Source organism: Phascolarctos cinereus, unplaced genomic scaffold (assembly GCF_003287225.1).
Source record: "Phascolarctos cinereus isolate Bilbo 61053 unplaced genomic scaffold, phaCin_HiC Scaffold_4;HRSCAF=312, whole genome shotgun sequence".
NCBI classification, from domain to species: Eukaryota; Metazoa; Chordata; class Mammalia; order Diprotodontia; family Phascolarctidae; genus Phascolarctos; species Phascolarctos cinereus.
Window position 1 is genome coordinate 486434396 of NW_027555847.1, and position 25530 is coordinate 486459925.

Here is a 25530-nt window from a genome sequence, read left to right on the forward strand (position 1 = left end):
GATTTACTTAGATTATTATTTAGATTAAATGATTAATGATTTAGAAAAGGAAGAAATCCTTGATTATTTCAGTTGAAGTATCTCCTGAATTCACCTTTGACCAGTTATAGAGTCCTTAGAAGGAGTTTTAAAAGAATGAATGAACCAATGAATAAAGCATGCATTAAGTCCTTATTAAGTGCAAAGAACTATGCTAAGTACTTGGGTATACAAATAGAAAAGTGTGACCCATGTCCCAAAGGCCATTGGTATGCAACACTCTCCTCATTGGAGAAAATGAAGGTCCTGCTATATAGGAGAAGTGGAGCAGAATTAGTGAGAGGAAGAGAAACCTCCAGCCTTCTTTTGTCTTCTTCCAGAAGCTTCTGGACAAAGTTTAACATAGTTTCTGCTCTCTAGGAGCAGGAGGGAAAGAGAGGGAAAACACATGTAGGTTTCAGCTGCAAATGAGATGGAAAGGTCCAATGGCCCTTACGGGGCAGAGGCAAAACAGATGCACATGCCTCTTTTTTTAACATCATTTCCACTAATAAAATCATATCATTTTCTGATGTTGGACTATTTGATGTTTTGAAAGCAATTAAATGGTTGAAGTCCATTCTCTTGAGTGGGCCAAAAGCTGTGATTATTGTTCTGTTAAATGAAGCAAAATGTGAACTTTCACCTAACCTCTGTAGGGATATTTTTGTGGATTTTGTCTTTGGAAATTCTATAAACTGTGGATCCAAATGGCTCCCATAAGAGGAATTTTCAAAGGTATTGTGAAAACATTTCCATTTTGGGCCACTCCCTAGGCCAAATTGCTTAGAAATACTTGAATTTTATTTATTCAATTGTTTGATTGATTAAAATTGTTTCTGTTGGGCTTGTACCTAAAATGTAGAGTACAGAATTTTTCTTCCATATATGAAAACTGCCCAGGTAACAACTCAAGACCTTCATGTTCTATTTATCCAAGCCATCAAGAATTTCAAAGCTTTCAGAATGAGCTTTAAAGCTGACTTTTCCTCACACAAGAAAAAGCCTGTATGGATGATGTGATGTGTAATATGAATGCCATCTCTTACCTCAATCTGGATGCTACTGTTAAGAATATTTACCCAAAAACTAAAATAGTTTATATGGGGAAGAGAGAGGAGAAGAAAGTGCTAAGTTGGGAACAGAACTATCTAGTAAAAGTACTCAGACTAAATATTTCTTTCTCATTGGCTGCAAAAAAGGAGCTTTGAACTTTTTAAAAGAAAGAAAAGATACAGCCGTGAAGATAATGTATTGTAATTTTATGGAAATGAATAATCCTGACAAAACAGGAAAGGACTAATTTTAAATACAGCCCCAGTTATCAGTTCCTACTTTTCACTTTCTCTCCTCCTAGACATAAATGAATCATGGAATGGTGGGGCTAAAAGGGACCTTAAGGATCATCTAGTCAGTCGGTCAGTCAGTCACTACTTACTAAGTGCCTACTATGTGCCAGTGCCAGGGCACATAGGTGCTGCAGTGGATAGAGTGCCAGGCCTGGAGCCAGGAAGACTCATCTTCCTGCATTCAAATACTGCCTCAGACACTTACTAGCTGTGTGACCCTGGGCAAGTCACTTAACCTCTGTTTGCCTCAGTTTCCCAAATGAAATGGAGAAGGAAATGACAAACCACTCCAGGATCTTTGCCAAGTAAACCCCAAATAGGGTCACAAAGAGTTGAACACAACTGAAATGACAGCAACAACAACAATAACAAATGTGCCAGTGCCAGGCACTGTGCTAAGGGCTGGGGATACAAAGAAAGGCAAAAGACAATACCTACTCTCAAAGAATTCAATCTAATGGGGGAGATAACATGAAAACAACTATGTACCAAAAAGCTATCTGCAGGATAAACTGGAGAAATTATCAACAGAGAGAAAGCACTAGCATTAAGAAAGATAGGGAATAGCTTCTCTTAGAAGGTGGGATTTTAGCTGGGAATTGAAAAAAGCCAAGGGAGGCAGCTACATGGATAGAGCCCTGGCCGTGGAGTCAGGAGGACCTGAGTTCAAATCCACCCTCAGACACTTAACACTTACTAGCCGTGTGACCTGAGGCAAGTCACTTAACCCCATTGCCTAGCAAAAAAACAAACAAAATTTAAAAATCAGCAAAGTGAGAAGGTGAAGATGAAAAATGAAAGGAAGAGCATTCCAGGCAGAACAGGACAGCCAGTGAAATCTAGTCAATCCTGTTATTTTACAGAAGAGGAAACTGAGGCTTGAAAAACCTTATAAAGATGGTGAGTGGTGACTCCAGAGTTAGAATTCAATTTTTCTTGCCTCCTCACCTAGTATATTTTGTACTACAGTACTTCATGTGCATTCTTTTCCATGTGCTCTTATTTGAAATTAGATGCCTTTCCTTATGGGGCTTTTATCCTCAGCAGAGCAGAAAGGTCACTTATGCTCCAGGGATCTTTGGGTTTTGTTTTTATTTTTGTTTTCTTGTTGTTGTTGTTGTTGTTGTTGTTTCCTCACTCTTAAGTGCTTTTCTTATGAATTGTTCTGGAAACCACAGACTTCCTGGAAAGAAGTAGCAAACACAGCCCTCATCCGGATGCTACATGTCAGCTCTGGTGTAGGTATAGGCCCCATAGGACACCTAAGAAGTTTTAGCTTAAATAGATTATCATAAACCATATCATAATACCTCATTTATATAGTTCTTTTCAGTAAGAAGACATTTTACATATATTATCTCATTGGATCTTCCCAATATTTTTCCATTCACACCAGTTTGAAACCTTGGAGTCAGCTCCTCTGTTCATTCTCACCTCACCCATCTAGTTGTCAAGGTTTGCCAGTTCTCCCTCACTTCACCCATCTGATCAGTTGTCAAGTTTTGCCAATTCTATCTGGGGCCCCACTCTCCCAATTGATGACTGCCTGTCTGAGACCATGTTTCTCTCCACTCTGGCACAGAACCCTTTCCTTCCCCACTAAGTTCTGGAACCAAGAACCAAGATTAAATTGACTCTGCTTTTGTTCCAGGATGGGGCATGTCAGTCTATTCTCCCAAGGTCCCAAAGTGACCCATCTTGGCCAGACTCTACTTGGTAGTTCATTTCATAATATAATATAATTTCAGAATATAAACTCCTTTAGGACAAGAACTATCTTTTTGTAGTTGTATCCCCGATACTTAGCACAATGCTTGGCACAAAATAAGTACTTAATAATTGGATTTTCTTATTCATTCATTCTTATCTCCACATCTGTCACATCTGTACTCTTCTCTACACTCACACAGCTATCATCACCATTTAAGCCTTTATTGCTTTTCATTTGGACTACTGCAGTATAGCATTCCTAATTGGTCTCCTTCTTTGCAATCTCTCCACTTTCTATTGCATCCTCCACTCAGCTACCAAAGCAATCTTCCTAATCTGATCATGCCACTTCCCTGAAAATTCATCAACATCATTCTCTTAACTCCAAGATGAATTACAAATCAGGAATTTAAAGCCATAGTCTGGATCCAACTTACTATATTCATGCTCATGGGGGTCCCTCATACTGGAAATATAGTCCCTCCTGACCACCCCTTCTTAGAATCTCTAGCTTCATTCATGGCCCAGCTCAGGTGCCTCCTACAGGATCTCCAAGTATTAATGTTCCCCTCCTCCAAAACTTACTTCACATATACTATGTATTCACTTATGTACACATTGTACTTCCTCCACCAATAAAATGTAAACTCCTTAAGAGAAGAGATTGTGGGGGGTTGTCTTTGTATCTGCAGTACCTAGTTGATGTTTAGTCGTTTTCAGTCATGCCTGACACCACTGGGGTTTTCTTGGCAATGATGCTGGAGTGGTTTGCCATTTCCTTCTCCAGCTCATTTGACAGATGAGGAAACTGAGGCAAACAGAGTTAAGTGGCTTGCCCAGATTCACCCAGCTAATATGTATCTGAGACCAGATTTGGATTCAGGAAGGTGAGTCTTCCTGACTTCAGGCCCTACACTCTATCCACTGAGCCACCTAGCTGCCCCATAGTACCTAGTAGCAACTAGAAACTATTAGGTGTTTAAAAAGTATTTTTTAATTGGATTGAACCCTGGGAAGTAGTACAAGCATAGTAGAGAGAATAGAAAGTAGAAAGAACATGAAACTAGAAATCAAGAAACCAGCATTCTAGTTCTACTGTTCAACTCACTAGCTGGGTGACCTTAAGGCAAGTCCACTTTATTTCTCAGGCCACCATTGTTAACTCTTGAACAGTTGGGTGGAATAGTGGATAGAGTGCTATACCTGGTGTCAGGAAGACTCTATCTGACTTCAAATCCTACCTCAGATACTTATTAGCTGCGTGACCTCAGAAAGGTCACTTAAACTCTAAGCCTCAGTTTTCTTATCTGTAACATGGGGATAATAGCACTGAGATCATAGGGTTGTTGTGAGGCTCAAGTAAGAGAATAGATATAAAGTGCTTTACAAGCCTAAGAGCATTTATATAAATGCTAGCTATTATCACTGTTGCCATCCTGTGTAACATGAGGGGTTTGGACTAAAAGTCTCTAAGATACCTTTCAGCTGTAGAATTCTATGGTTTTCAGTATCCTCATTTTACAGAAAATAACCTGAAATCATTAGCCCAAGGTAAGACAGTAAGTATTCAGTCAGAGCTGTGACTAAAACTCAAGTCTTCTGACTCAAGACCAGTGTTCTTTTCACTATACTAAACTTCTCCATTAATCATTCAAATTAGACGTGTAATGGAAGAGCAAAATGAATACTGAGGGGGAAAATGCATTCCCTTTCCCCACACCAAAATTTTCTCCCTTGTCCAACTTCTAGGAAATGGACAGTCTCGCCAACTGTGAGGAGGGCCCTAGCTGTCAGAACTGTTGCCACAGCTGCTCAATCCCCAAAGAAGGGGGAGCATGGGTTAAGTAGCTACATGGGGATGCAGAAAAAGGCAGCCTGAGAGGGAGAGGTGGACAGAAGCCTGGGGGGTCTGCTACAAAAAGAAAGGAAAGCATTTTACAAACCTGTTCGCTACAAGTTCCACATTCATAAGTGTTTCCAAATGGAAGGCGGTACAAACAGCCAAAATAAACACTCCGAATCTTTTTGAACCTACCGGACAATATAGGAAAAATCTGTGCATTTTATGGTTTAGGGGCACAACCTTTTAACTATGTTTTTGCATTGTCATATCCAAGTTCTTTTTTCTTCTCAAAAATTAATATTTCCTTAAGCAATGCAGCTGTTTACTTTGGACAGACATGAATTGAAACCTGTCTCCCTCTGCAGAACAGCCAGGCCTATTACAGGTATAACATGACACCTAGGGGATTTCAGGGCTCACTGCAGTACCTCCAAAATCATTTCTCTGGAGCCTCCAGAACCCTTAGGGGGTTGCTTTTTGGTTTGGGGGGGGCAAAGGCAGGGGCGCCTCACTGTTTTTAGCTGTGCTAACTTGCTTCCGCTCAAAGCTAGCACTCAGAAGGTCAGGCAGCTTTGGAGGACAAAATGAACAAGATGTACAGTTTCTGTTTTTTAAAAAATTAGTATTGTATTACACACAACTCCAGTTTCATCAGAGGAGAACAGTAAGCGTCCTGGCATGAAACATCCTCTCAAGTTCTTCCTTTGAACCAAAAAATGAAATAAGTCCCTATAAAGGAAAATGTCGGTCAGTTCTGTCTCAGCAAGAAATGATGCCCCATGGTGACAGGATATGAATGTTGAGCTAACAGTATCTTCAACCCTCTAAAACAGTGGTCTCCAAGCTTTCTTGATTGTGTGCCTCATCAGTAAACAATTTTTGTGCATATCAACTCTTTTGTGCATATCAAATCTTCAAAGTTCAGCTCTAGCAACAGCTTCTGCCATAGATTTAAATGGATTTATAATTAAAGCTGGAAGAGCTTTGGAAATCCATTGCTTCATTTTACAGAGGAAGAAACTGAGGCTAAGAGGTTAAGTGACTTACCCAGAGTCACATAGCTAATATGTCTCTGAGGCAGGATTTGAACTAAGGTCTAACTAACTCTATCCACTAACAACACCACCTTGTGGTCTCACTACCCAGACTGCCATCAGCCCACTTAGCCCACTACTTCAGATGTCGCTGCAGCCTGCACCATCAGCCTCTTCCTCTGCCTGAACTCCCTTGTTCAGCCTGCCTAGGGCCTCCCCACCCCCACCAACACCTGCTCAGACCTTAGAGGGAGGTGGGAAGGAAGAAAAGAAATAGCAGGCTCCCCCGATGGATCCCATGAGCTGTACTGCCCCCTCTGTGGCTACTGCAGCTGCTGCCCCTCCATCTCCTCACAGCTGCTGATACCGGTGACAGGTGTTTCTGGGGCTGCTGTAGCCTGGCTGCCCCAAGCCACTCAGGAGTTCACATCTGCCCAGCCAACACTTGCCTTTTCACCCCTTACTCAGCCCCTCACTTGACCTGCTTCTACTATCTCCACCACCTCTGACTCCCAGACCCTTCCCTCAGCCCTCATGTACCCTACTTCAGTGTTCATCTTCTCTTTTCTTTTTTTTAAGGCAATTGGGGTTAAGTGACTTGCCCAGAGTCACACAGCTAGTGGGTGTCTGAGGCTGGATTTGAGCTCAGGTCCTCCTGAATCCAGGGCCGGTGCTCTAGCCACTGTACCACCTAGCTGCCCCCTTATGTACCCTGCTTCAAATCCATCCTCCAAATCCTTTTTCAGACTGCCTCGTGTCTACTGTGGCTGCCACAACCCAGGATTTGGAGAGAGAAGAGAAAAAGGAAACAGTGCCTGCCCCTGCCCAAATGCAAGAAGCTCATTGTGCCCTAGCAGGGAGCCTCTTAGCCCCTGCTAAGAAATAGAGTTAAGGTGGGCCTAGAGCATTTTCAATTCAATTCAACAGACACTTATTGAATGCAAGGTGCCTCCAGCTAAGTGGCACAGTTCCTAGGGCACTGGACCTGAAACTAGTAAGGTCTGAGTTCAAATCTGGCCTCACATACTTACTAGTTACATGACCTTGGACAAGTCATTTAACCTCTATCTGTTTCAATTTCCTCATCTCTAAAATGGAGTTGATAAGGGCCTGCCCGAGGGTGGTGGCAGTGTCATGAGGAAAGAATAGGGTATATAGTACATTACAAGGTATCTTACAAAGATAAGATTGGCAATAGATTAGATATTTGGGGTGGGAAAGGTGAGAAAGATTGAAGTTTCAGAGCTAACACTGGGGTTGTCAGCCTGATGACTGAGAGGATGGTAGTACCTTTGACAGTAAAAATGAAGTTATGAAGAGTAGAGGGTTTGGGAGGAAAAATAATCCATTCAGTTTTGGACAAATTGAGTTTAAAATGTCTCTGAGATATCCAATAGGTGATTGGAGATGCAAAACTAGAAGGGAATGGATAAATTGGTCTGAGATTCTTCAGTATAGAGATGATAACAGAATCCATGGGAGTTGATGAAATCACCAAGCAAAATACTACAGATGGGGAAAAGAAGTGGCCCGGGCAGATCCCTAAGGAACACCCACAGTTAGCAGATATGACTTGCATGAACAGCCAGGAAAAGAGACTGAGAAAGAGCAATCAGACAGGTAGGAGGAAAAGCAGCAGAGAGAAGTGTCACAAAAATGTAGAGGAAAAAAATATATCAAGGAGAAAAAGACGATTGGCAGTGTCAAAGTTGTAGAGAGGTCAAGAAGAATGAGGACTAAGAAAAGATGTGGCTATTAAGAGAGCACTGTTAACCTTGAAGGAGCAGTTTCAGCTGAATGATGAGACCAAAATCCAGACTGTAGAGAGTTAAGAGTGAGAGGAAAGGAAGTGGAGACACCTATTGTAGAGAGCCTTCTCAATCAAACATTTGATCTTCTTTACAAACAGAAACATACAGTAGCCAAGGACAACACAATTTCAAAATATAAACTCATTTCCAAAACATTACGAGGAATCTTGTAGACAGTTTATTAATTAGCAGCACCATCTCACAAAACACTAAAGATAATTAAAAGGGAAAACGTGTCTAGAGAGAGCTTGGCATGACACCCAACTAAATCAGATCATCACAAAAACATTTAAAGATAAAACTGAAAGAAGAAAACAAATGCAGGGGGAAAAATTGATCTACCTGCATTTCTAAAAGTTGTCTATTTTTGTCATCATTGACAGCAGAAACACCACAAATGGGGTTTAACCTCTCAGCAACCAATGTGAAGAAGTAGAAATGGCACTTGAGACCAAGTTGGGAAGAGAAGCTTGACCAGGCTAACTGCACATAGGAAAATGTGTAAAGAAGGCAGCACAATTTCAAAACATTGTGAAAGACATTTTCAAGATATATGAAAAAGGGGAAGGCATTAAACAATTGAAAAGAGTCTGGAATATTAAAACTCCCATAAGATCATAGATTTAGAGATGGAAAGGAGCTCACAAGGTCATTTACTTCAACTCCCTCATTTGGCAGATTTAGGAGATGGAAGGAACTTTAGATATCATCTAATTCAGCCCCTTCAGTTTACATATGAAGAAACTGAGCACTAGAAAAGTTGTCATTGGTTACATACTAAGAGATAAATTCAGGATTTCAACCCAGGTCTTCTGACTTCAAATCCATCACTCTTTCCACTACTCCATAATGCCTCCCATTAACCTCAACATGTCTCAGCTATAAAGAATTTCCCAGGCACAGAAGTTCTATAGCCCACATAACTGGGACTCACAATACCTGTGGTGGGAGACATTGACAAAGGTGTCATGATTTGGGAGGTGTCTTCATCTGAAATGTAATGTCATTTTCATCATCACGTGGTATGTGGTCAAACTGGAGATGGGACATTTCTCTTGAGGACATGCTGTCAGACATTTCCACACTTGAATTCCACATCCAGGATATCATTTGCTCCATTTGATTTCTGGCTCCATCAGTTGTCAAAATTAACATTTATCACGATCACAGAAATTGTTAGCTTTGACACAGGACTTTAAAAAAAAAGAGGTAGAAACTATAGTAACAATGAATCTTCCAAATGATGCTAGGGTTCAAACTCCAAAACTGCATCTACCAAGTTACTAAGTAAGCCAGCTTATTCTTTTTTTCCCCAGTGGACTTCTATACCTCCAAACTTTGCTGAAATGGAATTTGCTAATCTATGGAAGTAAGTGCTCCAATCTGGTTAAGTGACTTGTCTAAGATTATAAAGGTAATAATTTTTAGAAGAAGACTATTTGACAGTCTCTTCTCAACATAAAGTAAAATGTCTCTTTATTAGATGCCCTCTTTACCTGCTCTTAGTAAGGGCTAGTACAGTTTTCATTGTTGTTACTAATAATTATTTCTAGTAACTTTTCATTATCATGTAAAGAATATAATTCCATAATTAAGATAATTAATATTAGAATAATAGGATTATAGAGATTTAGAGCTGGAAGGGAAGTTAAAGGTCATCAGGTCCAATCCTCCCAATTAACACATGACGGAAAATGAGACTCCTTAGAAATTAAACAACTCACTTAAAGTCCCACAGGTAGAAACTTCAGTTGTCTTAATTACAATATCAGACTCTTTCAACAGTACAGAACACTGCCTCATTAATCAATTTAGTATTAATAACAATGTTTTTGTTGTTCAGTTGTTTCAGTCATATCCAACTCTTTGTGACCCCATTTGGGTTTTTGGGTGGGTTTTGGCAAAAATACTAGAGTGGTTTATCATTTCCTTCTCCAGCTCATTTGACAGATGAGAAAACTGAGGCAAAAACTGAGGTTAAGTGACTTGCCCAGGGTCAAACAACTAATATATCTGAAGCCAGATTTTAATTCAGGAAGATGAATCTTCCTGAATTCAGGCACAGCATCATCTAGCCACCCAATAACAGTGTTAATTTTACATTAATTTATACCTGGTGATTAATAATGATGGCTGTGACAACAACAGTACTCAGTAATGTAACTTGAAAGGTCTGATTTGCGTGTCCCAAAATTTACACTCCCCAAAATATTTACACCTCTCCCCCTAAAATAGCCACGCATACAATTCTGATCCAAGAAGCATTAGCTAGACAGGCCCATCTAGCTGATCCCTCTGCTTCAGGAAAATAAGACATCTAAATTATCCCCACAGAGGTGAAATCTACTTATTACGTTGATTTGAAGTCTCACTTGAAAGTGTCAACTTTTTTATCAACTAATCAATTAATAAGCATTTATTAAGTGCCTACTATATGTCAGACACTATTATTGGCCCTGGAAATACAAAGATAAAAATGAAAGTCCTTACCTTCAAGGAATTTACATTCTACCAAGGGAGAAAACATATTTGTACAAAAATTATACAAGGCAATTTTGTGAGGAAATTGTTGTTGTCGTTTGTCCTTCATTTTCAAAGAGGACCAATGACATCATGAAGTAATGTCTTGTCTCACGTGTGAATTGGATTTAAGTGAGGCAGAATTGTACAAAATTGTTAGCCTCACTCTCTCTCTTCCAGAGTCTCTGAAGTCCAGGGGCAAGACAAAAGTCAAGAGGACTGGTGATGACTGGGATGCAGTAGATAACCTCAGTATCTTCAATATCTGACCAAGCTTTAAGCACTCCACAGCACCTGCTTCAGCCACCTTTATGTTGGAACAAATTTTTCTCATCTGCCCATTCCGCTGAGGGAGGGTAGTCTTCACATGCATTGGGGTAGACACCCTGCTAACTCACCAACCCATTTGAGGCCTGTCGGTTACCCTCAACCTGGTTTAGCCCACCTGCTAAAACAACTTACTGGGGTGTGGCTGCTGTGCATGCTACAGCTTCTTGGAGCCAAGTGAGAGTTAAGTGCCAGGTAGACACCCAAGGTGGATGAGCAGCCCTGAAAAGGGCTCACCAAGCCTTCACATCAGACGTGCTCATCCTCCTTGAACATCCATACATAAAAATAATAACAGCTAGAAGGATCACAAAAGGCCTTGGGTAGGAAGTAATACTTGAGATGAGGCTTGGAGGGATTATAAGAGGCAGAAATGAAGAGGGAGTACACTCCATGAAGTGGGGACAGAGAATGGAAATGGGAGATGGAATGTCACGTGTGAAGAACAGCAAAAAGAACAATGTAGTTAGGACATAGGGTAAACAAATAACCTGGAAAGACAGCTCAGATCCAGACTGTGAAGGGTTTTAAATGTCCAACAACAACATCTGTATCTGATCCTGGAGCTAAGAGGAAGACACTGGAGTTTATTGAATGGGGATTGTGTGGTCAGACCTGTGCCTTAGAAATATCAGTGTGAAAAATGAATCAAAGAAGACAGAAATCTGAGGCAAGGAGACAAATTTGGAGGCTATTGTGATAGATTCTGCATGAGAGGCAGGATGGTAATAAAGAAAGTACTAGCCTTGGACATAGATGACCTGACTTCAAAGTCTCATTTATTTTTAGTGACAAGTCACTAAAGCTCTTTGGGGCTAAGTTTCCTTATCTTTAAATTTTTATTTTTTTTTTTAGGCAATTGAGGTTAAGTGACTTGCCCAGGGTCACACAGCTAGTAAGTGTCAAGTGTTTGGTCTGAGGCCAGATTTGAACTCAGGTACTCCTGACTTCAGGGCCGGTGCTCTATCCACTGCACCACCTAGCTGCCCCGTTTCCTCATCTTTAAAAAGATGGTGTTATATACTATGTGGCTCCTACAGTATTCTATGAACCTAAATCTATAATTTTCTATGTAGGGTGGAGACAGACACAAGATGTAGAGATTCAACGTGCCTTGGTAAATGACTAGATATGAGTGGTGAGAGCTAATAAAGAGTCAAGGATCACTCCAAGGTTATAAACCTGAATGGCAGTATCCTTGACAATAACAGAGAAGTTCAAAAGAGGGAAAGGTTTGGGGGGGAAAGTAATGAGTTTTGTTTTGGACATACTGACTTTGAAATGCCTAGGATGTGATTACAGTTCAAATCCCAGTAAAAGATAAATATATTGTCTCCCTCTTTAGGGATTTCCTACCACCATACCTTTATTCTGGCCATCAATCTTATCTCCCTCCACTGGAGACTTGAACTTGGTATTTGGGAAACCAGGGTCTGATAGATGAGCTTTTGACTCATCTTGAATTAAGGTCCACACCACTCCCTGACTATCTCCACCTCTATCCCTTTTTAGCTCTCCTTTAGATGTTAACTTCCCCCTTTAAAATATAAACTCTTTGAGAACAGAGACTGTCCTTGTTTGCTTGTATTTGTATCTCTAACAATTGACACAGTACCAGGCACATAGTCAATGCTTAATACTTTATTTAGCTATCTAAAATCTGTACTCTATATAATACACTCCCATAAATTTTTCACTTGTAGGTCTGACAGGCTACTGGGCTTGGCTACGATGATCTGCATCTATAAGTGTGATCTTTCAAGAAGGCAGTATTGGCCACCTGGTCTGCACTGAGTTTGTGGTTTCATTTCCCACACAAGGAGTTCACATACTGGACTGGCATACTGTATGCTATAAAATTTATCATCTTGTAAGAAGAAACATCTACCATGGTCATCTGGAACAAGGTTCTTTATGATCAGTTTGAGATACAGGATCTCTCAGTAAATAAAAATTCAGTGTAGGTCAGTAATATCCTTTGTTACTAGCTGGAAGCCAGTAGCTAGGAGCTACATACTAGATCCAAGAAAGGAGCAGCTTCTTTAACCCAAACAATCATTTTGTTAGGCTACATTCTAATCCAGGCTTGCAAAGGCAGTGCAGTGTGCTGAGCCTGGAGTCAGGAAGACCTGAGTTCAAATATGACCTCACTTATTAGCTGTGTGATCCTGGGCAAGTCACTTAACCTCTATTTGCATTAGTTTCCTCATCTATAAAATGGGGATAATAATAGCACCTACTTCTCAAGGTTGTTGTGAGGATCAAATGAGATAATGACTCTAAAGCACAGCACAATGCCCAGCACATAGTAAGTGCTATAAAATATTAGGTAGTGTAATTTCATGCTATGGTTTTGTTGGTGTGGGTCTTTTCCCCATTGATGTAAATTCCCATCTTTTCATGCAGTACATCATTTCATGAGTTCCATGAGCTGTGATCAAAAACAAAACATTACCAAGTTAGTACCCAACCCTTGAGTGAGGATCCCATCTGGAACAACTGCTACCTAACCATGTCTCCTTCATTTTGTACTTGTGAAGTTGATTTCTGATCCTATATAAGACCTTATATTTATCTCATTAGATCCAGTCCAATGCTCTACCTTCTCGATATTCTTTTGGATCTTGACTCTGTCATTCAGTGTGTTATCTATCCCTTCCAGTTTTGTGTCATCTGCAAACCAGATGGGTATCCCATCTATGCCTTTATCCAAATCATTGATAACGTTTTAAACAACATAGGGCCAACCATAGATGCCTAGGGGACTCCTATGGTAAAGTACTCCCTGGGGTACTCCTACCGTGGTGACACTAAACCAGTCATGCCTGCTCTCTAGTCATCCAACCAATTCTGAATCCACTAATTGTCATACTGTCTAGCTCATATTTCTGCATCTTCTCCACAAGAATAGCATGAGAAACTTCAGCAACATATTAGATAAAATCCAGATAAAAACAATGTCCATGGCAATTCCCTCATCTGCTAGTCTAGTAATCTTATAAAAAAAGAAAATGAGAAAAATCTGGCATGACCTGTTCTTGATTTAGCTATGCTGATTCTTTTTAATCAGTTTCCCTTTCTAGGTGCCCACCAATTATTTCCTTAATTATCCATTCTAGAATTTGCCCAATAATTGAAGCCAAGGTCATTGGTCTATAGCTTCAGATTCTATTCTCTTCCTCTTTTTTATGCTCAGAACAATATTAGCCTTTATTCAATCTTGTGGCATCTCTCTTGTAGTTTGTACGGGAGCTGAGGACCTTGTTACCCATGCTTATGGAAACCTATGTATGAACATATAGGAGACTTCCCAGAGTAAACTCTGATTGGGGGCATACAAGACCAAAGTCATGATTCAAAAGAATCAATTTTTCCTGTCAGCTTAACACCTGAAATTCTTTTTAGAAAGAATAAAGTCATTCCTTCCTTAATTAGTGATAAAATGAAAATGTCTTGTTGAGGAGACATATTGACAAAAACTCATCCCCAAGCAAGTAGTCAGTCAACAAATGGAAATGACATCTCTCTTCCTGTTTCAGTAAGTGGAAGAGGGTTTAACTGGAGAGCAGAACACAAGGTAAGTGAGAGTGGATGGACAAGGGCACAGAAAAAGGAGTCTAGGAACAACAAAGACGGATGTTGCTATTCTCACAATTTTGCCATAAGTAGTACCAGCTTATGTTCAAGTGTGTGTGAGCAATTTTTGCCTCCAACAGCCGTGGTTTAGTAAGAATCTTTTCACTGAGTCCTATGATGCAAACACTCATGCTGCTTGCCAGTCTGATTTTTTTAAATTTGTCAATTTCATCACAAAGGAACGTTGTTCTCACGGACTTTATTAATCTAGGGATCATTGCATATCCAAAAACATCTGTTTTCTGAGCCCCAGATGGTAATTTGTTTAAGCAGTTAAGGGAAGAGATGGATGAATACAAAAGGTATATGTCCTTTGAGGAGCCAGAGCCCTTATCTGCAGAGAATGTGGTTCCATAAGTGGGGCAAAGAGATGTCAGGTGGTCTGTGAATTACAGACACCAATGAGATAAAGCAGTACTATCAACACATGCCCCTTTGAAAACAAAGTGAGCTTCTATTGGCTGTTTTACCTTTAGGTTTAATCCTTCCTAATGGTGTTTTGTTTAATGATTAGAGGGGGTGGGGGTAGGCATGAAGGGGGTGGGGGTGGGGGGTCACATTAACTTTTGCCGATCACTATCAAGAGTCAGCCCCCTAATACTCAGGCTGAGGATCCTTCTGGATTATCCTTTCCACCTCTAAAATTCTGATTCTCACATTGATCTTTCCTCATCCCTCAAAAAATGGTGAGGTCTTTTGTGCAAGGCAAAGAATACTAGATGAAAAGTCAAGACACTGGGTTTAATTCCCAGTGCTGCCACTAACTGCAAGTCATCCAACCCTCCTGATTGTAGTTTCCCGTCTGTAAAATGAAGAGTCTGTAAAATGAAGAGACTAGATGCTTTCTAATGTCTCCTTTCAGCTCTGAGTCCATGATTCTAGGAGTTCTCTCCACCAAATGCTCCAAAACTATGTCAGCCAGTTCTGTTCAAACAGTCATTAAGTTTCCAAATCCCTTATCCTTCAACACAGGGTCCACTAGGAAACTTAAGAATGAAGAGTGAATGTTTCCAGCCTGGGGATCACCAGGTCACTGGGTACCTACACTAGGTACTGACCTACAGACCAACAAGACAGTTGAGTCCTAGTGTATTATAAACAGGGATGACCATCCAAGCTCTTCTGAGCTTCAATAAGCACAGACAATCACACGGCCAAGCTCTAGAACTGGAAGGGACTTCAACGGCCCTCCAGTCCAACCCCTTCATTTTACATACGTCCAGTCCTAAAATAAAACAAAGCCATGAGTTGAGGAATAAAGCATCTTTAATTGAGACAACAGGGTAGCAGACCTTCCACCCTGGAGGATATCTAGTGAATTTCCCAACCAAAGACAACTGTAAAAAAAGGTTTTTTTATAGTTTTAGGAGTAGAGGGGGAGGAGGTAGGTGAGGTAGTAAGGCCTGGTCATGAGACTCCAGTAGCCCCAAGGAAAACCACTCCATACTGGCTGTTTTGCCCTTCATGCCATGAATCCCAAAGGAAGGAGGGAAGGACATCAAGAGTTGAGATCCAATCCAAGCTAGGTTCCTTTAGAAGGTAAAATCTCAGGGTGGGGGGGAATTAAGATGTGGTTCAGCTCAACCTAATCGAGAGTAAATAGCTTAAGAGTAGGAATGCAAGAACATTACCCAAATATGGATACTACGAGGATGATTTAGGGAGTGGCAGTCCATATTGCATTTGATATTAATAATTTCTCTCATTATATTAACAATTTTCTGTTACAGACAGGAAACTGAGACCCAGGGAAGTTAAGAAGCATGATTCCTCTTAACCCGCTCAGTGAGGGGCACAGCAGCTTCCACAGAGGAAACGAAAAAGAGACGCCAAATTCCTGCACCAATCACCAGAACAGTTCTTGTGGATTAGGATTACAATCAGTAATTTGGATCAGTAATGCTGTCTGGGGCTGGGAGGCTTTTAGGTAAATGAGGACAACTGTTTCAACAGCCCTTTCCAATTCCTCACAATCTGTGGTTTTGTTCCATTGCTGACCCTAATGCAATGAAACAGGAGCTGTAGTGCCAAGGAAACGGAGCTTCTTGGCATCTCCCACCGCTGGTTTCTCAGAATTGCTCTGTCTTCTTCCAAAGGAACCTCAGGAGAACCACAGTTAGAAGACTTACTTCATCTGAGGGAGTCAAAATGATTTTGGCAGCTTTCTGGAAAGGGGAAAAAAAAAAAACAAAGACAGCTAATCCCTGCCCTTGTCCCTCCCCATGGCAAAAAAGAAAATTTACAACATAAGACATCTTGGTACTAGTTCCAAGTTAACTGAAATACGGTGGATGATCTGTGATGTTGCACAGTGTGGCGATCTGGAGAGGTACATATTACAGCTAAGAGTGTGGAGATTTGCTTAAATATCCCAGTGTCTGGGTCTGGCCAGCCTGGCCATGGAAGTCACAGGAAAGCCTCTTTTTCTATAAAATCAAATGTGGTTTTTGGTTGCTGCAGACATCAAGTACTCACAGCATAGGGAGGCAGAGCAAAGGTTTTTAAATATGAGAGTTCCACATGGCATACTACTGCTCCCCACAAAGGAAGGTAATGAGCAAGCTTCAATATCCCAAGGTTGGCAATATCTACGTGTATTGTCATGGTTAGAATTAATTACAACATATTGGGGAGTTAATCCCTCCAGCGGATATTTGATAAGTCTGCTTCCCTACATATATGCTCTGACATGGAGAGCAAGGCCCTCCTTTATGCATGCTGGAAAACAGACCTATCAGATATTTACTGTGGGACAACCCACACTATGCATTGTCCCTGAAGACCGGGTTCTTATTGGCCAGTCCTCTATTACACAACTCTTGGGACCATTATCAGTGACAAAATACTGAGTGGACATTTAGTCTGACCTATTAAAACATTTTTTAATCATACAGAATCTATCTTATAGATCAGAGACATGAATATTCACATTGTGGTAAGGTCACTCTGCCCACCTTAAATGGCATAGGAAGCAGTCAGCAGTTCTTCCCCCTCTCCCCCAAGTTCCTGAAATGGGAACAGCCACTATTTTTGTCTCTCCTCCACTTTATGTTGTTTTCTTGAGAAAGCCAAAGGCTAATTTGCATGACTTACCCAGATCTCAGATGAAGCTTATGGATGGACCAAAAAATGAAGAGGGAAATGGAATGAAGAGAGTCCCTAAAACCTCCAAGGGTCATTGAACAATGCTGAATGAGTGAGAGGTCTCCTATCTAGGAGGTAGGATATCCAAGTTCATTTCTGAGGTGTATTTTTCAATCTTTTTAGAAGTCTACCACTAGTTCCCACTTCTCTGGTGGCATAGTTTGAAATTTCAAAACAGATCAGACATGATGGTTCCTAAAACTGGATCATCTAATGGCTGCTGGTCCAAAGATAAGCCTGGGGGATCTTGGGGGAGCCCTATTAAATGACCATAATTTCTGTTAATTTTCCAATATGGTGCTTGGCCAGCGAAAACAGGAAAAAGGGAAGGGATAGGAAGGGGTCAGGTGGGGAAGGAAACCAAATCCTTTTTTTCTTCAAATGACATTTGAAAATGGTTAGGCCTTGTAGCAAAAATGAGAGTCTTTCACAAGGAAAGAGTTCCTTTGCCAATAGTAGTCCAGAAAGTTGGGAGCTATTAGCTAAATTATAATATTCAAGGAGTGACAGGGATTCTATTGTTTTCAAAATAAAATAAAACTTTATTACTATAAACTGATTCGGCAGACCAAACAAACATGATGCAGTTCATTTCTGTGCTGTAATTGTCCTTCATGCATGACTTCAATCTGGCAAAAGTTTCCTTTAACAATGGAGACATCAAACGCTACTTTTCCTGAATGTGGAAACAACTCTGTTCCAAAACTCATTGATATAATGGCTGTTTAGACCTCTGTTTACTTCTTTAATGTAATTTTTCAATTCCTGAAATGCACAGTCCATGCCTTCCAAGGTCTCCAAATGTTTATATGCAGCTTTAAAAAAAAAAAAGGCAATCTAAAAGGAACCTTCTAATAACACAGACAACATGGATCCACTCCAAGCAGTAAATATGATTCTCCTCCCTGAGGGTAAACTAGATCCAAAAAAGATAAAGCTATGTATCAGTGGTCAATCAATCAATAAACATTTATTAAGGGCCTATGCCAGCCAGGCACTTAAATGGTCTGCAGCTCTAGGAAAAGGATAGGATTGCTAAATTCAGCCTTTGCCCTGCAATTACAATTATATATTAGAGAGATAATACTACTGGCCTACCATCCAGTAAAACAAGTCCTTCTATGCTCTCCCTCCCATGCCCCACTGTAGTTAATAGCTCACATGCAGGAGGCATTTGGCTAGGGCCATGGAACAGAGCTCTTTTCTATGCAAAGTGAAGTGGTACATGGCATTCATTCATTCATTCATGAGACAGACATTTATTAGGTGCCTGCTTTCTGTAAGGCACTGAAGGCACTGAAGAGGGTATTATAATACATAAGATGTAGTTCCTATCTTCAAGTAACTTACTATCGAATAGAGGAGAAAAGACAGGTACACAAATCCCTACAGCAAAAAACAGTTTATGTGAAGTACCTAAGAGATACAACCAAGAAGCCATTTGGGTTCAGAGTAAGGAGGACTCATTTTATGAAGCAGAGGAGTGGATAGAGCGTGGAACATAGAGTTGAAGTTTTCTGAGTTCAAATGGTTCATCTAACACCAGCTATGTGAACATGGGCATGGCCAAGGCACAGGTAAGGATTTTTCTATTATGCATATGCTAATCTAGTACTGAGCTTTAGGTATTGTCCTGAAATTTTCCAGGTGCTACATTGCTCTATAGTGTGTGTTACCATGTTGGGGAACACAGCTTTTTTATTCCTTCCTCATTAATGGATCCTTCATGATTTAGCCTATAACTCAGAACCAAATCTCTGGATTATAAAGACTAGGTTCAATCTTGGAAGCATTTCACAAATCACCCTTCGATATGTATCCCTACCCAGGGCCTCCACCAGGGAATGTCAGACTATAGTTTGCCTCATGTGTCTACAGAAAAGGTAAAAGGCTCATACTTAGACTATCAATACATTAAATACAGGCTTTATTCTACCCAACAGGAAACACAAAGGATTCGTTCAAACCTATTCCTTTCCAGGCTGAAATCTGGATTTAATGCCCTAGAAACTTCTTCATCCTGGCCTCACTCCAGGCTTGGAATTCACATATTGGAAGTCCCCTCTACCCTTTTTACCTCTCTTTTAGTTCTCTGAGGCTCAGTTTCCTCATCTGTAAAATGGAGGTGGTAATAATGCCCGCAGCACCTACTTCACAGGGCTCTTAATGAAGCTCAGGTGGCATGATGTATTTGTATATAGACTACTTTGCAAACAATAACGTGCTATATCCAGTTATTCCTACTATTGATGATGCTATTGGAGCAGACATCATAAAGAAGGAGATACCAAAGCAGTGACTATGGACTCACCAGGCCAACATTCTAAACAACTAAGCTAAGTAACCACAATCTTAGTTGCCACAAATTTTTTTTTTAAAGATGTGAACAAATAGGAAACTAAACTGCATAAAGTTAAATAAAATTCAGTTGTGCTCAGAGGTGAATAGGAAATCAGGAGAGTGTGGTATAGATGGTAAGAGTATCAAACTTAGGGTTAGAAGTCATAGGTTCAAATCTCAGCTTCACCAGTTCTTATCCACTTTGAACATCAGTTTCTCTATCCATAAAATGGGAATAATAACAATAATAAAAATAATAATAATAATAGCTAGCTTTTATGTAGCACTTTAAGTTCTTCAAAGCATTCTACAAATATTTCATTTTATCTTCACAACAACCCTGGGAAACAGATGATATTATTATTATTGTCATTTTGCAGATAAGGAAACTAAGGCAGGCAAAGGTTAAGTGACTTGCCCAGGGTCACACAGCTAGTAAGTGTCTGAGGCTGGATTTTTAACTTAGGCCTTCTTGATTCCAGGCCTAGAGCCCTTTATGCTGAGCCACCTGCCTCACAGTGCTGTTGTAAGTATCAAATGAGATAATAGACATAAATTTAAAGCTCTACATAAACTATTATGATACAAAATGCAAGCCTTCAATGGCATGTAATCACTTTTTGCAAAGGTAAGGTGCTGCACACTGTATCAGCTGAAATTTGGGGATTTTTGTTTCGTTTTGTTTTTGAGAAGGGATAACGCTGTCTCAACCAGCTCAGAAGAACAGTAGCCACTCATGGACCCAACCCCACTGCTGATATGCATGGCAGCTTTCACCTTTTCCGTGTCTGATCTGGGCCACATCTGGATTTAGTACAGACACCAGAGTAGCTTTAGTCCTGCTGTAGCCCAGAACTTTCAAGATCAAGCAATCCACCAGCCTCAGCCTCCCCCATAGCAGGGCTTACAGGCATGTGTGCCACTAAGCCCAGTTATTTGGGTATTATTTTTACAAAATAGTCTTTTAATGAAGCAGGCACTTTGATGTTACCTGGGCTAAAAACTACAAAGGCATGAAAAGTCAACCTTAGGATATAAAAGCATAAGACTACCACCCACCAACCTGCAAGACAGCACCCCTAGCTGCATCCACCATCTGGAAATCCAAGAGCTACATCATGTTGAGTTTCCTAATCTTAAAGAAGACACGCCATCCTACTCTCCAGACTTTCCCTATAACCAACCAGTAAGACTTCCAAGTTCTTACTTATGCTGACCCTGAATTTTTGTTTTAATTCACATACTAAAGACCATATCAGTGAAGAAGACCGAGGCAATAAGAAAATGCTTATCTCTGAATCTTCATTCAAAGATTCATTCATGTTCCAAACCCTTCTCCACATGCTAAATGGTGGGGAGGGGGGAGGGGCAGGGAATGGAGGGAAGAAAGAGCTTCTCAAATACAAGTACAACTACCCTCTGAGAAACAAATCAATGGGTTTCCTCCAAATATTTTCTGAATAAATCGATCTCTGGCTGAGACATGGGTAAGGATTTTTCTTTCATGCATATGCTAGTCCAATACTGAGCTTTAGGTAACTGTCCAGAAATTTTCCAGACATTATTTTGCTCCATAGTGCATGTTACCATGTTGGATAATGTTGTTTGGGTTTTTTTTATTCCTTACTCATTAAATAGATCCTTGATTGATTTACTTTATAATTCAGAGTGAACTTTAGATAGGTCCAATCTTGAAAGCATCTCACAAATCACTCTTTGGCATCCAGGGTCTCCCCCAGGTAACATCAGAATATAGCTTGCCTCTATACGTCTATAGAAAAAGGTAAAAGCAGGGGTAGCTAGGTAGTACAGTGGCTAGAGCACCAGCCCTCGAGTCAGGAGGACCTGAGTTCAAATCTGATATCAGACACATGATACTCACTAGCTGTATGACTTTGGGCAAGTCATTTAACCTCAATTGCCTAGCCAAAAAAAAAAAAAGGTAAAAGGCTTGAACTTAAGCTATTCAATATATTAAATACAGGGTTTGTTTTGCTCAACAGAAAATGCAAAACACAAAGGATTCATACCTATTCCACTCCAGGCTGACCTCTGGACTTTACCATGCCCCAGAAACTTCATCTAGGAAACTCATTCTAGGCCTGGAATTCACACTTTGGAAGTACACTCTACCCCTGCAGCCTCTCTTCTCCCAGAACCTCATTAAAGGAAATAACCCCAGTCAACTGTCTCATTCCTCTCCAGGCTACACTCTGAACTTTCTTTACCATGTTGCCAGGTACTTTCATTTCCCACATATACCTTTTTTACTTCTTTTTATATGTTGCTTCTCCCATTAGAATTTAAGTTCCTTAAAAGAAAGGACTCTTGCTTTATGCTCATATCTGCATTCTCACTGCTTAGGACAGTGCCTGCCACATAGTAAGCTCTTAATAACTGCTTATTGCCTGACTGATTGACCCAAACCCATAAATACATGACAACTTTCTTACCCTTTCCTGTGAGCCCCATCTCCACAATGGCCCTCTACAATCTTCCAAACAACTAATCTCTCCACTCCTTGGAAGAGAAAATGTTCAAGATTTCTCTTCACACAATCCCCATAAATCACAATGGTCCAAGTGTGCTCTTTTATATTTTAACTTTATCCTTTACTCCTCCTCAGCACCAAATCCTACTCTGAAATTCTTCATCTATAACTATTTATGGGTTCTTTTTAGTCCTTTATATTGCATACCTTATTTTTAAGTGATATAAAGGCTGTCCTATTCTCTATATGCATTTGGTTCCTGGGGTACTTATATGGGATCTGGGAACCCTAATCCACTCATTTGGGGAAATCTAAATATAAGCCTACATACAGGCTTTATACCATCGGCAAATTTAGCAATGCTTTTGTTTAAGTCATTGATAAAAATGCTAAATAGAATAGGACCAAGGACAGATTCCTAAGGATCTCTGGTAGAGATTTCTCTCCAAATTTGAATCCATCTAATTTTATTATCTCATTCATATATCCCCATCTTGTCTATAAGATAGAGTGAAAGATTTTCTCAAATATTTTTGCTAAAATTTAGGTATGTCTCCAGCTATTACTGACCTGCCAGTCTAGTCACCCTATCAAAATGGGAAACAAGGTTAATCTGGCATGATCTATTCTTTAAAAAAAAAAAACAATTCATGTCTTGTTTCTTTATATCATCGTCATTTCAACACCCAATTAAATTCTTCCTTGAGATTAAAAAAAAACAATTAAACAATGTATAAAATATATACAATATTCCACCCTAGAATTTCTCTGTCTCTTGCTATGGGACCAAGTAGGGAGACTATAGTATATTTCATTATATTGTCTCTAGAACCGTCAGTGATTTTTCAATTGCTCAGAATTCAACATCTTTGTAGTGATCTTTCCATTTATATTATTGTAGTTATTGTTTCTACTGTTCTCTTAATTTGAATTATTTTACTCTGAATGCATTCATATAAATCTTCCCTCTTTTCTCCAAATTATAAGCTCCTCATATTCATCATTTCCTACCTCTTCTGATACATTTTGTTTTGACATCTCATTGACATAGTCAATAAACCATCCCCTATACTATTGACCTTCTTATTTAAAAATAATTAAATAAAACTTTTTAACGTAGTAACTACAACTATCAGGACTTACAACTTTTATTTTTGCAAACAGGAAGGATGTGTGTTTCCACTTTTTCATTTAGAAACAAGTTTGTATAATGTATTTGGTCTGATTTTGTGCCTTTTACACCACTGTAGCCATTGTATATATTGTTTTTATGGTTGTGCTCTCATCTCTCTGCATCAGTTCTTACAAGTCTTTCTCTATTTCTCAGCATTCTTTATATTTGTTTTCCTTCTTGTATAATAATATTCTGTTACAGTCATATACCATAATTTATTGAGCTATTCTCCACTTGTTGGGCACATTTGTGTCCAGCTTTTTAGTGCTACAAAAAGGGCTGCTTTAATTATTTTTTCATATTTTATTTTTCATAATTGACCTCCTTGGGATATAAACACAAGAGTGGGATAGTCAAATCAATGGTATGAACAGATTAGTAACCTTTCTCACCTGATTCCAATTCCACTAATATCATATTTCTTTTTTATTATTAGTGATTTTGAACATTTTTCTTATGATTATTCATATTCTTGTCTTCTTTTGAAAATGATCTGTTCATATTTTCTGACTACTTGTCTATTGGGACATGGCTCATAGCTTATAGATCTATAACTTGTCTCTATTTGCCATTCTGGCTTTTAGTGATCATTCCTTTTTCTAAATGCTCAAAAGTCACCCACATTTCTAATGCCACTACAAATGGAGCCTGGAATAGTCACTAAGGAAACAAATTACAGGCTAATTTCTGCAGAACTGACTGAAGGGAGAATTTGGAGTGATTTGCAAGCTAACAAGTCAACCAAAAATTAGTAAACATTATTCAATCTTAGAAATTCAAAAGGTGGCCCTTTAGACATAAATCACGGGTGCAATTAACTGCCTTTCATTTCTTGGTTTTGTCACTAAAAGAAAGGAAGCATTTTGCTATGAACTCAAATGGAGGAAAGCAGCCTTTTTCTTGGAAAAGTTATAAACAGGCAGAAAAGGATTTTCACACTAGACAGATGGAATCATGACCCTAGAAAGTGAGGGCCCTGATCCACAAGTCATCTGGTTATTAAATTTCCATTTCCACCTCATTTTCCCTTCACCATCACGAATTAAAGTAAGCTATCTGCCAAGGCAAAAAATCCCTTTCCCTTGTTACCATACCCTTCACTCTCATGTCAAGTCTCTATTCTTCTCTGCCCTCTCTTCTGCTGTGGCCTCTGGGACCTTTGCACTATGATTAACAAGCTCCCCCTCATCTGAAATCTCTTCCTGTCACGCTCTTTCCGTTTTCTCTGAGAGACTTTTCATTGCCATTCACCACCACCCCCAGTGCTGGTTAATCCTTCTCTCATATTGCACAACACCTTGAGCTCCCCATTACCAATTCCAGACCTTCCCTTTACAGCCACCATCCTATAACCTCTTTTTCTTTGAGGTTCACTCCCTCCATTTATATCACCTGGTCCAGATTCCTGTTACTGTCATCTGCTGGGTGATCATATTCTATTACCTCCTTCCTCAAGGATGTTAGTATTGGACTCAATTTTTCTTTCTGCCCAAGCCCCTGTCTTTATACTTCCAGACTTCAAAATGCATGCAGGTAGGAGGAGGTAGGTGACACGGTGGAGTACTGATATTAGGAAAGGAAGATTCATCTTTCTGAGTTCAAATCTGACCTCCGACACTTACTGTGTGACCCTGGGCAAGTCACTTAACCCTGTTTGCCTTGGTTTCCTCATTTGCAAAACGAGGTAGAGAGGAAATGGCAAACCACTCCAGTATCTTTGCCAAGAAAACACCAAATGGGGTCACAAAGGGTTGAACATGACTGAAAAATGACTGACCAACAACATCCTGACCACCCTGACCTCACTATTTATCAGCCTCCTGAATTTCTGTGACCTGTGTGTCACTTCCCTCAGTAACCCAACTCAGTGTCCATAACATAGCTCTCCCCATCATCCCAAACTGTGCCATCTCCATGATCCTGAACTCTGAAGTTTCTGTCTGGTCATAATCTCCTCTCCTTCCATAGCTCCCTCTATACCACTCCTCCTTGACTTATTCTTTGTTCTTGTTCCAACCTCTGTTCCTTCCATGTTATCTCAGTTATCATCGCTGCTCTGGTCTCACCTTATGAGTACTGATCTGCTCAGTTAACTTGTTTAGTTTAACTATGCATTGTCCTCCACTCTTTCAA